General features: G+C 41.2%; 1 protein-coding gene across 1 annotated transcript in view; it reads right to left on the reverse strand.

The window, feature by feature from the left end:
- Positions 1-15776, reverse strand: part of TMTC1 (transmembrane O-mannosyltransferase targeting cadherins 1) — a 175791-nt gene that overhangs the window by 59729 nt on the left and 100286 nt on the right. The gene's annotated exons all lie outside the window — the stretch shown is intronic.

Raw genomic sequence — 15776 nt, forward strand, 5'->3', positions numbered from 1 at the left:
AAGTATAACACAATCCTTTGCAAGAATACAGAAGATTACAACTGAAAAGTGTGTCACAAACTAATGAATTCTCAAAACACCTCTGCCAGGTAGCTTTTCTGATGCCCATTTTACTGATGGGGAAATTGAACAAAAGAGATTGAGTAATTTATCCAAGGCCACTGCAGGATTAGAAGTCAGGAGTTCATGGTTTTTAGGTCCTGTGCACAGATTATTCCCCTCTTACATGTAGGAATTTAAATGTAATTATTATTTTGGAAGCTTACATAAATTACAGATGTATAATTTGTACATGATACCGGAAGAGTGCTGTAACATTAATGATACCAGACTATGGTTGACATTCAGAACAACGACATATATAAAGCCCATTCTGCCACCTTCACTCTCACTAACCTCCACGCTACACTTACCGGGGATCGAGGCTGCTGCGATTGACAAGTGAAGACCCACTAAATTGACCGCAGAGCGCTCTCCAGTCGATGCCAGTACTCCACCGGAATTAGAAGAGTAAGGTAAGTCAATGGGACAGCATCTCTCATCAAAGAAGCGTGGTGTAGACACTGCAGTAAATCTACCTAAGTTATGTCGACTCCAGCTATGTTATTCACGTAGTTGGAGTAGCGTAATTTAGGTCGACTTATCCCCGTAGTGTAGACAAGGCCTTAAATAGTATCTTACTCTGTAAGAATCAGACTAACTAAGGGCTAGTCTACACCGGCAATGCTAAAGCTCTGCCTTGGCAGCACTTTAACATGCCTCGTGTGGTCGCGGCGCAGCACTAGGAGAGAGCTCTCCCAGCGCTCTAAAAAAACCCACCTCCACGAGGGGCGCAGCTCCCACCGCTGGTACACTGTCTACACTGGTGCTTTACAGCGCTGAAACTTGCTTCACTCAGGGGGGTGTTTTTTCACACCCGAGTGAGGAAGTTGCAGCGCTGTTAATTGCCAGTGTAGACAAGCCCTAAGTAAGGTGCTATTCAACCTGAAGGTGGCAGAATCTGGAGGAAAAGACTGTCTCTTACTAGGTGTTTGTACAGCACCTAGTACAATAGTGCCCCAGTCTTGACTGCAGCCTCTTCATGCTACCATAATACAAATAATAACAACAACTGGGCCCATAATGTTTAGAATTGCTAAAAAAGAAGTGCTAATGGCAAAAGTAGAGATGTGAGATACACTTCATCATGCATATATATTAACTACAGTGTGGTTACACTGTATTTACAGTACAGTTCTTATTTGTTACATGTAATTACCACTAATTTTTTTTTAAAGAATCCTGGTACACAAACGCCATGGTAACACCGATGTAACAACTACGAAGATATACTTTTTGATACACATATTTACTATAAAATCCAAGACTCTGAAGTTTAATTACATAGTTTATACTATAATATATTTGAATTGCCTGACCTCTGCTATCGGATGGAATTTTCAGATTCACTTTCCTGTGTGCTTACATGGGTTTGTATATGCAATGGTCATATAGCTCCCATATTTGCAAGTGAACCCTTATTCCTGTGTACTACCAAACTGATTCAAGTACTTAAGTATGCAATTAGACTCTATTATGCTATATATGTCTGAGCTGGGAATGGAGCATCTTTAATTGCTTTCTTAACATTCTGGTAATTACATGGAATTTTCAGGAAAACATTCCATTTCCTACATACATTCACGGACCTGCACATGTAATGACACATGAAAAGAAATCATTTAATAATGAAGACCTATTCTCTGTCCAAGTCCATGTAGCTTCTCAGAAGAGAAAACAAAGTAGAACATTCTGGAACGAAAGTTAGGGCTAGTCTACACTGGAGACGTTAAAGTGCTGCCATGGCAGGGCTTTACCGTAGCTTGTGTAGTTGCAGCAGAGCGCTGGGAGAGAGCTCTCCCTGCACTCTAAAGAAACCACCTCCATGAGGAGCGCAGCTCCCAGTGCCGGTGCATTACCTACACTGGTGCTTTACAGCGCTGAAACTTGCTGCACTCAGGGGGGCGTTGCAGCGCTGAACATTGCAGCGCTGTGTAGTCTATCCATAAAGGAAAGTAAAGCTGTTCCCAGTAGCTACCACATCCTCATTCTCACCCATCACAATTAAGTATGTTTACCTGGAAACACAGGAAATCTACAGCTCTGAGAACTCTCCCCTTGTTTTCCAGCCAGCACAGAGAGCAAGTTCACATACCCACATGGATTGTGCCTAAAATGCCTAAGAGGAAAGGATCGTCCCTTTTAAACTGCTTTGTGGTGAGGGAAATCATGTAAAAAAATTCTCCCCTTGTAATCCCAGTTGAAGAAATAGTATGGGAAACATCAATATATAAATCAGAATGGAACATGCAGGTTTCTGAGGAGTTCCTAATGTGTTTAATTTCAGATTTCTCAAGCTCTGCCCTCTTGAGATGCCAGGCACCATACACTGTGCAGATGTCCTAAATATGACTATGTGTGATCTGCTGAGCTCTGTGGACTTGGTTCCCTTTCTATGGGATTTAGATACATGTAAGAGCTCTGCTCTTTGACTTAGTTCCCTTTTAGTGACGCTTCAATGCCCAGGAGGCTGTGCTATCTGAATTCTGCTTTTTACAGGACATGTATGGCCCTCTCTGCTCTTCTCTGGGTTTTTTGGCATCTCCAGTGGGTGAAGCTTGATTTGTGGGTGAAGCAAGTTTGCCTCATCAGCACTCAGAAGATACAAGTGTTTTCCTCTCTCCTGCTTCCCCCGCCAATGTATCCCTGGATCATTGTTACGAAACAGTGCGTGGGCTATGGGTACAATCGAAAAACCATCTGGAAACAGACACTCCTCACTATGCCAACTTACACTGGTAGGGCTTTTAGTATAGAGGCGCCCATATCATATGGGTAACGCTTACTCATGTGAGTAGACCCATTAACATGACTGTGGGCTTGTCTATACTGCACGCACAACTGTGGCAGGGGATGCAATAACATGATTGATCCAATTTACCTTAGTGCTACCAACACCTGGATACATGCTTAAACTGAAGTTTGGCTTCAGTGGGATTACTTCTGTACTTAAAATTAAGCATGTGTACACTGTCTGTAGAATTCAAGCCTTATTGCACAGATATGAACTTCCCACATTCCTGAATGGAGACTTTAGCATGGTTTGTAAACATGGTTAAGGTCCTTTCTATATAACAAACTGGAAAGATGCTTTACCTGTGTCTCAGGATGGACAAATGCACTGTAGCCAGATCTCCAGATACAATTTAACCTGGAGCATTGAGAGTCATAAAATCTTCAGGGTCAGATTGTTAGCAACTACAACCATCTTTTTTTCAAAAATTCACTTCTGAAATAAAACTACACAGAAGTCATCTAAAATAGCTTTCTAAATGTCAAACATTTCCTTAAAAAGTGAAAAACCCTGGAAAAGAACTTAGGAAACAGAATATTTAGCATTGAAATTCACACTGCAACTTTTTTCAGAAACGGGGGGTGGGGGGGAAGCACCTCCCAAAAGCACAAAATATAAGCACTGCAATAGCTCTGTGCAACCACTGAAAAACAAATAGAAACAAAAAAAATAAATAAATACCAGCTGCAATATCAGCATTCAAGTATATCCCGGATACGATATTTTTGTAATACCTACCCTTTTCAGAGGTGGATTTGAATGCTTATTTTATGCTTCTAATTTGTTGCAATACATTACTGTTACTTTTCTTAGTTGCATTTTCCATAAACTTTTTGCACTATGTTTATTGAATTGACACTATTTCTGTTTGCATTAATTGCAAAAAGACATTTGCAGATACAAATTGAATATCTGGTGCTTCTATTGAGCTAAAACATCCAGTCCATATGGTGACTGAACTGCATTTTCAAGTCTCTGAAAAGTTAATCTCAATAATCAGGCCAACAAGAAACTCCCCAAAAAACCTGCAGACAGTTTCCACTCTGATTGATATATTGTCTTTCAGCAGTTTAATTCTGCCCAGGGAATTACCTATTTAATGTGAACATTATTTAGTTGAATTTCTTTATCACGAAGTATCAAAAGGAAGATCCTTTCACCTTTGCAGTTTTAGGCACACAGCTTCTCCAAACAGCCTACTGCACGTGCCCAGAGAACAAGTGGAAACATCTGGGAAATATCAGACAGTTTCATTAGCTCATATTACAGGAGGGGAGAAGCAGGACGGACCCAGTTCCCAGCTATTGGGAAATGCTGATATACTCTTGTTCTCACCAGCAGTCTTCAGTATGCTTGTGCTGAATACAGATACAGCTGTATGACCGTTTATACAGCTGCTGGGAAGAGGCTTTTTTATATACTTTTGATTAAGCTTCGTGGTAGTTACATGGATAAATGTAGTATTACACAGAAATAAGGGTTCACTTCAAAATACGGTGGGAACTATAAAGTGGGAACGATAAGGTGGGAACTATAGTTACATTATAACACCTCCTAGTAGTTCTTACATAGTGCTTTTCATTCACAGATCTCAAAGTACATTACAAGTGAGCACAGCATGATTATTTTCATTTTACAGATGGGGAGACTGAGGCACTGGGAAAGGAAGTGACTTGCCCAAGGTCATCTAGCAGGCCAGTGGCAGAACTGGGACTAGAAACCAAGTCTCCTGAGCCCCAGCCAGGTGCCCTAATCACCACATAGAGAGTTCCAGAGACATACATTGAACTTGCATCAGGACTTTGAATTATCTACCCAAAAATTCCTTGTACCTCCGTAAGAATGCAGGGGGAAGGTAATTCAAAGCTACACTATAAATCAAGTGCACCCGTATAATTTAACTTCTGATTGTAGCTTTTTGTAACAAATACATACATCACAAAGTATAACTTCATAGTAATTACACTATAACAGCAATGTGGCTGTGTACCAGAATTCTACAAAATAATACATGTATTAAGTATGAGACTAAAAGGGGAAATACTAAGTAAGGTAGGCTTTAAATATAGCTTCCAGTTAAATGAATTAGTGGCAACTGTAACAAACTAGGACTGTTCTGTAACTACACTGTAATGAATGTATCTGTATTAGGAAGTGCATCCAAAACAAACAAAAAACAATTTGAAACAGAGCATTTATTTGAGGCTTTTATATTTAAAAAAATCATAAGAGTTTGACATAAAAGTACAGACAACAATGTTCTATCTCTGTTCACCAAACAACAACAAAATGGCTGGAGAAAGATGAGCTCCCATTATCTTGTCACAGACTTTTCATTGGAGCGGTCTGTTACAGTCACATCTCATCACACAGCTTTTCTTAGTGGTTATTTCATACCCAGTATTGCTTATTTCAGGGGTTTGGATTTAAAGTTTCTAACTCCAGGTTCTTTTACAGAGCAAGCAGTATGAAATACCTTTGAACACTAAAAAATCCATTGTTGCCATAAGCACTTATATGTTTTCTCCCATGCCACCCTTTATTTGTGGAACATTCCTTCCCACTAATCCTTAACCCTACTACCTTTAGCCTTTTGCACATCCCTCCTTAAGATTAATTTCCACCGTGATGCCTATAGCACCCTGCCAGAAGTTAATAGGGAAGCAGGTGGGGAGCTGAGACTACTAGTAGTCTGGTTATTTAATATCCATTAAATTTAATATTTAATAATCTGGTTATTTGTATCCATTAAAAACAGACAAACGAACTTCTACAAACTGTGCACACAGCTATCCTATCAAAAGCAATGCTTATACTACTGTTAACCATTCTCCTCCCATGCCACCACATTTCTCACAGACACTTGTTTGTTCCACCAGTTATGTTTTATCTTAAATTAAACTGGAAGCTCCTGGTGCTGGGGTTTGTCTTCATATGTTTGTACAGTGCTAGCACAATGAATTCCCAACCGGGTTACTGTAATGGAAATACAGAGACAAGGTGAGTGAGGTAATAACTTCTGTTGGACCAACTTCTTGAAATGTGTCTTTCGCTTACAGCTTATAGAGAGCTCTTCTTCAGGCCACCTAAAATATATTACCTCACCCACCTTGCCTCTGTAATAGCCTGGGACCAACATGGCTACAATAACAGCATGCTGTAATGGAAATGAGCACTGATTGTTCATCATGAGATACCAAACCTTAAACCTGTTACTAGTCCTTGATTGAATATTCCCTGTCCTGTACTTCAGGACAGTGGAACCTGGGGAGGGTAGAGTGGGAATTCCACAGTTAGTGAGGACAGAAAGAAACATTTTTCAGATTTTTTTTTTAAATGTATCGGAGTTTGACCGTGCTCAGAGTTTTGGAATGTTAGAAACTGTCCAGGCAGAGATGAATTGCTAAGCAGAGTACAGGTGAAGCAGCTTAAGGTTCCTGATGAATATAATTTATCAAGGGGCTCTGTAATTTATTATGAGGGTTGCACCACCATGAGCAGGTATGCTCCTACACCCACACAGACCCAACCTCTGGAAAAATACTTAAAACTTAGGTGCACACAGAAAATCAATGAGACTTCGGCTCCTGTTTCACTTAAGTGCTTCTGAAAATTTTGCCCTTAAATCCAAAATTAGGCTCCTGATCCTGCTTAAAAGAGATGCTGAGCATTCCCAGCTCACATTATCTTCAACTGGAGCTGAGAAAACATCAGGCTACTAATTCAGGCAACTGACTTTATACTTTCAAGTTGGAAAATTTTGCCCCTATGTGCAAGTCAGCATATATGGCTATAACTTGCAGCTGTGCCTTAAGCACTATGGAGGAGTTCTGCCCTAATTCTGGCATGGGGATGGGTGGTGAGGGGACAGTGAGAGGGTAAGTTAGTGGTTCCCTGTGCTCTTTTCCCCTCACATATACTAACTTGGCTACCTACTCTGGCAGAAGGGATAATTTTGCCCTTAACATTAAAGCTGGTTGGGAATTTTTTTCCTCTCCCTCACAAAATATTTTGAGGGGAAAATGGACTTTTTGCAAAAAAACTCTGTTTCATCAAAAAGCCATTTTCCAGCAAAAAAAAAATTGGCAGTATTTCTACTTCTGAAGAAAAAAAAATCTCTCTCTCGCTCTCTTGCCATGCACACACACAGACAGGATCCACCCCGCCACCATTCTAATGTTTTTTTGCCAGGTTTTGTCTTTATCTTAATGGATCTTTGTGCTGACCATAATCATTTGGATTGAACAGTGGTTTTCCAAAACAGTTATTTAAGAGAAAAGCACCAGCTGTTTTTATTTTGAAGTTAATATCCCTTCTCCCACCCAGCCCTAGTTTCCAATCAGATTATTTAAAAATCAAACCAAAACAGATTTTGCTTTCTCTTTGGGGTAACATACAGCCAACTGCAGTAATGAAACAGTGACCATTTCCAACTGTGAAAGCCCCACCACAATCCTGCACACAGACTCAAATCTGAAGGAGCTCTCTAAGTAGGAACACAATTTAATGTTTAATAGCTTTTCCACAGGTTCAGGATGAGAACACTCATTACGGGAGAACCAGCAGCTACACAAATTCCTCAACCCTGCAGGGGGGTATACATAGGAGCTTCCTATTTGGCACATGCATCAACATGTTGACAGTTTTCTGACTCCTGGCATTGTGGTCTCTTGCTGTACAAAAGTGGTATCTTAGGAATGTCCTCAGTTATAACGAAGTCAGGGCTACACTTAGTAGGCAACCGTTGTGCACCATTCACGTGTGCATTTTGGCAGAATTCACTCAGAGGGTTGTGGGATGAATGATTTTCTTCTATAATTTCTGCAATTTGTTAACAGCACTTCCCTTGTGAGCATATGCACTGCAGCGAGGCACAAACAAGAGAGGAATGAGATGACAGGAATGCCACATTTCCCAGGGTGTAAAAGACAAATTGCGGGGTTTAAATAAGAGCCAGAGTGCAGATATGTAAGAGTTGCAGCCTACTCATTCAGTGTTCAGTAATTATATCTAATAACTCACAGTCTTTTCTTTAACCACTGTGTCTAATTTCAGAAGCCAGAGCTTTAAACATTTTCCCTCTATCTCTGGCATCACCCTGCACCAGTTTACATCAAACATTAGGAGTGGTTTTGTTGCACTTGTTTCTTGATTACGTTGCTTCCTTTGAGACAGGGTAGCTATTGCCACACCCCAACGGTAGATTGTCATCACATTCTGTTATAGCAAGCTGCACATTTGCGAGTACCCTGTAAGAGTTACCTCCTTTGTAAAGCACGTTGAGGTCTACTGATCTAAAGAGCTAGGTATTTAATAAATAATAAGTTTTAATATACTTCTATTAGCCTTGGCACACTGGTCAAAGGTGGTTCCATTAATATTAGAACTATTTGGGACACAAAATAAAAAATTTGGGGCAGGGGTAAGCAAGTCCCAGCCTCTAGCAGTGAGCAGACAACTTGTGTTGCTTTGCAGTGACCTTTCTGGACAATCTAGGAGAAGTACTGATATGTTTAACCAGTGGAGGCTGGGTTGTAAAACTGAGTGGAAGAAACTATCTGTGAAAGATGACCGCCCGCCCGCCAAAAAAAAAAAATTGAAAGAATTTTCAGGATCTTAAAATCTTTGTGTTTCTTTTCCAGTGGATTCTAATCCAGATTATACAGGTGTAAATCTGGAGAAAATCCACTGATTTTCAGTGGAGTTACTCCAGATGTAAACCAGTGGAACTGAGATAAGAATTTTGACCCCTACATATCAATTAGGAAAAGATCCATCTAAAAACAGTATGTCAGGACATGTGAGGGCTACTGGATCAGTATAGTGTCTATAAACAGAACAAAAGGATTATTTTAAAAACATATGGAGAACAGAAACTGCAGTTAACTTTGACAATTCACCCAGGAGGATTTCTCTATGGCTACTAACCTTGTTGATTTTCAGCACTTACTTTAGATGACTCCATTTTGTTCTTTTAAACCTTGCTTTGAAGCTACTCCAAATTAAGTTTAACCACTTTGTGCATCACACCAATTAACTACACATTTTTATTTTGCTACTCTTCAGAGAGTACTGAGAATAGCATTGTGAGAGGATGGAGTCTGAGGTCAGTACTGACTGACAACATGAACATGTGCAATTTTCTGCTTTTAAAAACTTATTACAAGTTTCCAAGTCTCAGCTGCACATATTCGTCGCTAGGCAACATATGTTTTCAGATTTCCTCATTGTCTGAGATTATTCCAGTTCTACTGGATTTTTATTAAGCACCTGTAACATGCATCCAGGTGCTGTAAATATACATTATATTTTAAATACACAGGATGGACACATCAGTTCTCCAAAAAATCCCCCAAACCTCAAGCACTCACATGGCCTGCCCAGCCTACAGAATAAGGTCCAAAACCCAATAAAGCACTTTAGTGTTTAACTTTAACCTAAAGCCTTTAGGATGCTTACACTGCAAAGAAAAAACGGTGATACAAAAATCACAGAACCCAGGCTGCAGGGCTAAAAAACAGCAGTGCAGATGTTCCTGCTCTGGCTGGAGCCTGGGCTCTCAAATCCAGCGAAGAAGGAGGGTCATGGAGCACTGCTCATTTTAGACTGCAACCTCAGAACCTGAGTCAATTGACCCAGGCTCTGAGGCTCGGTGCTGCAGGTTTGTCTTTGCAATGTAGATGTACCTGTTGAGTGTTGCCACTTAAATCAAGGAGACCAGTCAAAGACTTAAAGTGCTTTGCTGGATCAGGGCCTAACAGACTTAAGCATGGACAGCAATTCTACACTGAGCCACCAACCCCGCCCTTGAAAAAACCTCTTTGCTATTTCAAATACAACATAGACAAACTCCTCTCCTAGTTCTAGAGCCTGAGCTGACACTCTATGTAACACACACTGACGCGAAGAACCAAAATGATTTAAAACACACTGCTCACAGGCACAGCTGCTGTGTGTGTGTGGGAAGGGACCTTTAAAGTCACTTCATCCCTATTAACATAAATGGCTGTACTATCACTTCTCTAATGGAAAGCAACTGATTGTAGAAAGAGGGCTTGGCATGTCTTTTGAACGACTCCTCCTTCAGTAAGCACTACTTCAGACACAGAAGGTGGAAGAACTGGTAAACAGAAGCACATCAAGGCCTAGTCTACACTAGGATTGTAGGTTTCAGAGTAACAGCCGTGTTAGTCTGTATTCGCAAAAAGAACCGGAGTACTTGTGGCACCTTAGAGACTAACAAATTTATCTGAGCATAAGCTTTTGTGGGCTACAGCTCACTTCATTGGATGCATAGAATGGAACATATAGTAAGAAGATATATATATACACATACATACAGAGAACATGAAAAGGTGGAGTAAGAGGCTAGTTAATTAAGATGAGCTATTATCAGCAGGAGAAAAAAAACTTTTGTAGTGATAATCACGATGGCCCATTTAGACAGTTGACAAGAAGGTGTGAGGATACTTAACATGGGGAAATAGAATCTATATCTATATATATCTTCTTACTACGTGTTCCATTCTATGCATCCGATGAAGTGGGCTGCAGCCCACGAAAGCTTATGCTCTAATAAATTTGTTAGTCTCTAAGGTGCCTCAAGTCCTCCTTTTCTTTTTACTAGGATTTTACATCGGTGTAGCTAAAAATCCACAACCCTAGAAGGCACAGCTATACTGATCTAACCCCCAGTGCAGACACGACGAGGTGAATGGAGGAATTCTTCCGTCAACCCAGCTACCGCCTCTCGAGGAGGTGGATTACCTATGCCAACAGGAGAACCCCGCTCATCAGCACAGGTAGTGTCTACAGTGTAGCGCTACAGCGATGCAGCTGTTGCATTTTAAGTGTAGACAGGCCCTAAGAATGGATTCACTCTGCTAGAGAGGTTTTTGGAAACACCTGACTGGGAGCGGGTCTGTACTGCAGGGGCTACAGCAGCATGCTGTGGCACTGTAGCTATGCAATTGTAACTCCATAGTGTAGACACATCTTAAGGTGATGGGAAGGGTTTTTCCACCACTGTAGGAACTCCACCTCCCTGAGCAGTGGTCGCTTGGTTGACAGAAGCATTCTTCCATCAACTTAGCTGCGTCTACATTGGGGTTAGTATGGCACAGCTAGGGCGCTCCAGGGTCTGAAATTTCAACACCCTTGAGCAGTGTAGTTATATCAATCTAAATGTTTAGTGTAGACCAGGCCTGGGTTGCTGAATTGTCCTGAGCAGAAGGGCCGGCTGGAAAAGCTTGAGTTCCATTTTGTGAAAAAATATTGAGGTTTTAAAACTTGTTTTCATTTCACATCAGACCAAAACTTGACTTTTTGAATTTTTTCCCCACAAACAGCGTGCGAGAAAGAGACCCACCCCAAAAGAGCCAATAGCTTGGTAGTTAGGGCATTCACCTGGGATGCAGAACAGCCAGGTTCACGTCCCTGCTCTGAATCAGGCAGAGCAGGGACTTGAACTTGTGTCTCCTACATCCCAGCTTGTCCTAACCACTTGGCACGCGCACGTGTGTCACTCTCTCTCATGTTGACCAGAAATCCCATCCTGGATATGAGAATCCTTCCTGACTGACTAAACTTCAAAGCCAGTATGTTTCCACAAAGAGTTTTGCCTTTCAAGTCAACAGGAGCAGTCCCTGAGTAAGACCTGCAGGGAGTAGTACAAAGAGAATCCCAAACTCCAGCAGGACAGACCTAATTTGAAAAGGGACCTTCTGAGCAGATGATTGATGACATAATTGGTCTTTATTTCCAAATGAAAAGCTGGTTTCTTATTTCAGGCTACATTAAGGGCACTAGGTCAGGTTTTTGAGCTAAACCAATTTACATCAGCTAAGCATCTGGTTCTCTATTCACAATAAGAGACAACTAGATAAAATTTAATGAGCTCAAAAACTATTTTCTTTGACAGAAAATGTGTTAACTTTTAAATAAATTATTCAGCTAATCATTGAATGATTGGTTAACATTTGGGTCCATTTTCCTTCTCTCCCTTGCTGTCACCATAAAAAATAATGTACTGTACAGATTCACTTCATTACACTTTTTGATTCCAAGACTTCATTTTGAGCAGATTCCTATCTGAAGTGTTTCCAGATAACATGGACTTTTGTATACCTTTATTACAGCTATTTTGGAAAGGAAACAGTTATGTGTTTATTATTTAGCATTGTAAAGAAAAAACCCTATAGAATTTAATAGGGATTAAATCAGCAAGATTTCATAGAAATTACTCTAAAATATTACATAATTTTGCAGTTAATTATTATTTTCTATAGGATTTTTTTATAACCACTTTGTAGAATTCTATAGTAAGGATATAATTTTACATTAAATGTTATAAGGAGGTTTAAAAAGAAACAAAACGGAGATCATTCTATATTACATATGATATTCCTTTACAAATAAAAATTACAATTACAATCCATTTGACTGAGGCTATGTCTACACTACAGCCTATGTCACTCAGAGGTGTAAAGAAATCACCCCCAAAGCGAAATAAGTTACACCAACATACATGCTAGTGTGGACAGCGCTATATTGGTGAGAGAGCTTTTCCTGCTGATATAGCTACCGCCTCTCGCAGAGATGGTTTTATTACACCGCTTGGAGAGCTCTCTCGCATCGGCATAAAGCAGGGGTGGGAAAACTACAGCCCATGGGCCAAATCCGGCCCATGAACCATTTTAAGCTGGCCTGTGAGCCAAACCACACGGCTCGGCCCCACTCTGGCCGGGGCGCTGGGTCGGGGGCCGGGCCACACAGCTCCTGGAAGCCGCGGCATGGTCCCCTCTGGCTCCTATGTGCTCCAATGGGAGCTGCAGGGTCGGTGCCTGCGGATGGGGCAGCATGCAGAGTACCTGGCCACGCCTCTGCATAGGAGCTGGAGAGGGGACATGTCATTGCTTTTGGGAGCTGCTTGAAGTAAGCGCTGCTCGGAACCTGCATCCCCATGCCCCAACCCCCTGACCCAGCCCTGATCCCCCTTTCCCACTCTCCATACCCCTCGATCCCAGCCCAGAGCACCCTCCTGCACCCCAAACCTCTCATCCCCAGCCCCATCCCAGAGCCCACACCCCCACCTGGAACCAGCACCCCTTCCCACGCCCCTGCCCCAGCCCTGATCCCCCTCCCGCCCTCCAAACCCCTCGGTCCCAGCCCAGAGCATCCTTCTATACCCCAAACTCCTCATCCCCAGCTGCACTCTAACCCCAATTTTGTGAGCATTCATGGCCCACCATACAATTTCTATTCCCCGGTGTGGCCCTCGGGCCAAAAAGTTTGCCCACCCCTGGCAAGGAGTGTCTTCACCAGAAGTGCTGCAGCAGCACTATACATGTAGACAAGCCTGAGTGGATTATTTCTATTAAATTACACTTTTTTTTTTTAATTTCTGATTTTTTTTCCACCTCAGCTAAGACTTCCATACATATTTTGGGCCTCCAGATTATTTTATTTATTTATTTATTTTATTTATTTATTTTGATCACAAGAAACGTTTTTTTAAGATTTGTTTCTTTAACCTAATTTATCACAATAACAATAAAACAAAGCTTTTTAGCTTTTCCATTAAAGCTAACATGCAAGTGGTAGTAATCATAGTAAATTCAGCCTTTCCCTGAAACCATTTGTGTGTGGCCAAAGTGCAATGTGTTTTTCAAAGGCATGTTTCATATTCAGTTAAAGCAGCTGAGACTAGTCTAGACCAAAAGCACCATGAGCTAATTTTTTTCATCTTTGCAGAATTACTTGGCTCTATTTCCTACATATTTATTGGCTTTCACCAAAATATCTGGCACTAGCATCTCATCATTTCTTGCTTGTGTTATTTTTATTTCTCTTCAGAGTGTTTAATAGTAATGGGCAAAGCCACAAAAGTTAGAAGTCCATGTTTGGATACACATCTGAAAGGCTGAATACTTACAACAGTTATCATTTTATAGCACCTTATTCACCCAAAGCACTGTACAGACGTGAACTAATTAACTAGCTGGATAAATATTATTAACATCTGACAGATGGGGAAAATGAGAAAGAAAGCTGGTGTGACTTGCCCACGGCTACATACTGAGTCACTGGCAGAATCAGGATTAGAATTCAAGACCACCAAAATCCCAACCCTGTGCTTATTCCTCCAGATCACAGCCTCCGCTGAAATCCTGGAGCGGTTAGCATTGCTCCATCAAAGTCAATGGAGATACACCAATTGAGACTAGTTTCAGAGTAGCAGCCGTGTTGGTCTGTATTTGCAAAAAGAAAAGGAGTACTAGTGGCACCTTTGAGACTAACCAATAAATTGGTTAGTCTCTAAGGTGCCACTAGTACTCCTTTTCAATTGAGACTAGCTGAGGATCTGGCCCATTTTCAGATTACTTGCTGTCAGTGACACCTGTGCAATGCCACTGCCTTCACAGGGTATAGAGAGGTATATCTGACTGGCCCTTGTAATCATGCTGATTGATGACTCACAAGGAATAGAATCCAGCTCACTCCCTCTTAACTTCATCAGCTCTGTACGGCTAACAGGAGCATAAGAGCACTAAAAATGTTTTTTTTAGTAAGTATATTAAACAGATACAGTTGGGAATACACACACAGACTCTGGCCAGGCCTACACGACTGCGGTAAATTGATCTAAGCTATGCTACTCCAGTTACATGAACAACATAGCTGAAGTCAACATAGCTATATCCACTTACCGCAGTGTCTACACTGTCCTGTGTCGACGGGACATGCTCTCCTGCTGACTTACCTTACACTTCTCAGGGAGGTGGAGTACAGAAATCAAAGGGTGAGCGCTCTCCACATCTTCACCAGACCACCGCATTGACTGCAGAAGCACTGATTTAGCTCCATAGTGAAGACATGCCCTCTGACTCAGCAAAGCAGCCAGGCATTTGCTTCACTTTATGCACTGAAATGCTTAACTGCTTTGTTGAATAAGTTGGGTGAAATTCTTGCCCCACTGAAGTTAATGGGAATTCTGTCACTGATTTCATTGAGGCCAGGATTTGACTCTAATTGGGGTGGGGTGGGGGAGGATCTTCTATTAGCAGAAGTTATATCAACACTCACAATATCTGTTCTAATATTAAAGGAATGCGAGACAAGTAAGTGGGAATTCAGATCCTCAAGCTTGACTGACACATGGGTTTAAAAAAGTGAGGCAGGCGGAGTGAAAATGCATAACATTACATCCACTGAAAAATGAATCAGGGAAGAGAATAATGCCAAAGGCAGGCATATTATAAAACCCATCTTCAAATTATTGCTTTGTGGGGGAAGGTAAGTTCTCTTCAGAATTATTCAGGGTCACAATCTCATGAAAATTGCAAAATTGCACAGACTTCATTACCATAATATGGATCAGTTTCTAGTGTTTAATTAGTATGTTGCAAATGTTAATGGATGGGGTTATACCAGGGGTCGGCAACCTTTCAGAAGTGGTGTGCCGAGTCTTCATTTCTTCATTCAAATTTAAGGTTTTGCGGGCCAGTAATACGTTTTAACATTTTTAGAAGGTCTCTTTCTATAAGTCTATAATATATAACTGAACTATCGTTGCATGTAAAGTAAATAAGATTAAGACGTTTAAGAAGCTTCATTTAAAATTAAATTAAAATGCAGAGCCCCCCGGTCCGGTGGCCAGGACCCGGCAGTGTGAGTACTGCTGAAAATCAGCTCGCGTGCCACCTTTGGCACACATGCCATAGGCTGCCTATCCCTGGGTTATATTAAGTGAAGTGGACACATTAGCAAGGATAGGCAGCAATTTGCTGTATTGTTGTTTAAAGTACAGCATGTAAAAACAAAAGCTTCATGGGGCACTTGGTCTTGTATGAATTTTTAAGAGGCTGATACAAAGAGATTGATC

This window comes from Lepidochelys olivacea, assembly GCF_965140295.1.
Source record: "Lepidochelys olivacea isolate rLepOli2 genome assembly, chromosome: 1".
NCBI classification, from domain to species: domain Eukaryota; kingdom Metazoa; phylum Chordata; order Testudines; family Cheloniidae; genus Lepidochelys; species Lepidochelys olivacea.